This window comes from Schistocerca piceifrons, unplaced genomic scaffold (genome assembly GCF_021461385.2).
Source record: "Schistocerca piceifrons isolate TAMUIC-IGC-003096 unplaced genomic scaffold, iqSchPice1.1 HiC_scaffold_307, whole genome shotgun sequence".
In the NCBI taxonomy this organism is placed as follows: Eukaryota; Metazoa; Arthropoda; class Insecta; order Orthoptera; family Acrididae; genus Schistocerca; species Schistocerca piceifrons.
The window spans coordinates 10,001-12,500 of record NW_025728523.1 but is presented as its reverse complement, the minus strand read 5'-3'; the positions used below and the strand labels follow the sequence as shown (position 1 = coordinate 12,500).

At 56.5% G+C, this 2,500-nt stretch overlaps 1 non-coding gene across 1 annotated transcript in view; it reads right to left on the bottom strand.

Annotated features, from left to right (window-relative positions):
- LOC124744876 overlaps positions 1-57 on the bottom strand; it is a 1,909-nt gene extending 1,852 nt beyond the window's left edge. The window contains exon 1 of the ribosomal RNA XR_007010891.1: positions 1-57. This exon is cut by the window's left edge and continues 1,852 nt beyond it. This is a non-coding gene — a ribosomal RNA (small subunit ribosomal RNA).
- Positions 58-2,500: the final 2,443 nt, after the last annotated feature.

Genomic DNA, 2,500 nt, shown 5'->3' with positions numbered 1-2,500 from the left:
CATGCATGGCTTAATCTTTGAGACAAGCATATGACTACTGGCAGGATCAACCAGGGAGCTGCGTCAACTAGAGCTGAGCAGCCGGCCGCCCGGGAGTGTGTCCCGGGGGCCCGCGCGAACACGCAAGCGTCCGCTCAATCATTCTGCAAACAGGAGGAGGCTGAGCTCCCCTGCACAATACACCTCGAAACCCTCTCAGGTCCCGGCGGCGCGCAGCGCCGTCCCAAGTACTTGGTCGGGTTCGAGAGAGGCGCAATCGCCCGGAGTTAGGCGAGTAGACGCTTTCGGTGCGACCACCCGTGCTCCCAACTGAGCTTGCCGCTGCCGACAGAGGCCCGGGAGCGTGCTGTCGTGGCATTGCCGGCGGGAGACAACACGCGCCACCTACGGTGACCGGCAGCTCCAACGCCAGCGCCACAGAAGGACAAAAGCCCCACTTGGGTGCCGAAGCGAACTCTCCCAGCACAGCGCACGCGCCAACACATCCGCACAGCTGCGATACAAACCACCAGCGAGAACCGCTGGGGCGACCGAGCAGCAGACGGCGTCGCGGCGCCGAGCGCCGGGCGGCGGCGCATCCTCAACGCACACAGTCCTCAATCGGACCAGCACACTGAAGATGTCCACCGCGCTTCGCACCGGGCCCGCGAGGACCTACTTTGGCCGCACGGCGCCGCGCGCAGGGTGCGCCGGCGCGCAGCTGCGACGCCTGCCGCGTCCGTCGGCCGGCGCGCCTGCCACTGGCCGCCCCCACCAGCCGGCTGTAGCGCGTGCGCCCACGCACCGCGCGGCCAGCACGCCGGGAGGCGCCCCCTCACCGGCCGGGGACGGTCCCACCCAGCCACCGCCGCGTATCGCTTCACACCCAGATGCCGTTCAGTTTCGTCGGCATGGTGGGTATCGCTGGAACAACCGGTTAGTACCTCAACCTATCGTCGCCATCACCGATTCACCCCTAGCGAGAACAACCGCACCACAACAGGTTACCATTTGTTCATTTGCGTAACTTCACCAGAAAACGCAGGCGTCCATCGCCATTTGCAACTTCAACGATTATTGCATGCCTGTGTCAGGTGTCACGCCACACTACGTCTGCCCACATACACGCAACAAAATGTGCACGCCTAGACAATACGTGGAAGGTGGCCCCCGTACGTATGCGATGTCCATTGCTCGAACGACTGTCAACCGGCCTCTGTAGCATGTCGCAGATATGGAACGCGGTGCACCATGCCATCACGGTGTGTGAGGAGAGACGACTAGGTCCGAATACATCAACAGACAGCTCATGCTGATCGCCATCCACGGCGTCCGTTCCTCCCACACGTCTCTATGGCGTACCACACTGCAATCCAGCTCTCATAGGGAGACGACACGTAGCTGCGTGCACAATATTTGCACTGTATGGTCCGCCGTTTTTGGGCGCAGTCGTTGTGCGGTCACACATGTGCCACGATGTATCATTCAGTACATAAGGACGAATGTGCAGTACAGATTGTGGTTCACGCGTACGACATCAGCGGACAGTTGACACAGGCCGCACCACAACGTAGCCTGAGTACGTCGCATGCGAAGGGCATTGAACATGCAAACTTCTCACCAACCAGCTTGCGAAGGCAGGGGGCAAGGTGGGGACGTGGGGAGGGGCGGCATGTACGTCCTGCTGCCATCCACATTACAGTGTACAGCAGGAGCATGTGGAAAGTGAGCAAGACTTGCAAGGTGTTTAACATGAAGCGATACACAGGGGTGCGGGCAGTGCGAGTAGCGAACTATATTGCGAGGGTTGCGGGTGGGCAACACTACAGTAATTGAACGAGTCGTATAACAATTACAGAGCAGGTTTAGGCGACAACGTGGGTTACGTTAAGGCGACAACATGGGTTAGGTTAAGGCACAACATGGGTTAGGTTAAGGCACAACATGGGTTAGGTTAAGGCACAACATGGGTTAGGTTAAGGCACAACATGGGTTAGGTTAAGGCACAACATGGGTTAGGTTAAGGCACAACATGGGTTAGGTTAAGGCACAACATGGGTTAGGTTAAGGCACAACATGGGTTAGGTTGAGGCACAACATGGGTTAGGTTGAGGCACAACATGGGTTAGGTTGAGGCACAACATGGGTTAGGTTGAGGCACAACATGGGTTAGGTTGAGGCACAACATGGGTTAGGTTAAGGTACAACATGGGTTAGGTTAAGGTACAACATGGGTTAGGTTAAGGTACAACATGGGTTAGGTTAAGGTACAACATGGGTTAGGTTAAGGTACAACATGGGTTAGGTTAAGGTACAACATAGGTTAGGTTAAGGTACAACATAGGTTAGGTTAAGGTACAACATAGGTTAGGTTAAGGTACAACATAGGTTAGGTTAAGGTACAACATAGGTTAGGTTAAGGTACAACATAGGTTAGGTTAAGGTACAACATAGGTTAGGTTAGGTTAGGTTAGGTTACACGTTGTTGTACGGAAAGGTGTAGGGGGGGGGGGGGGCGGGG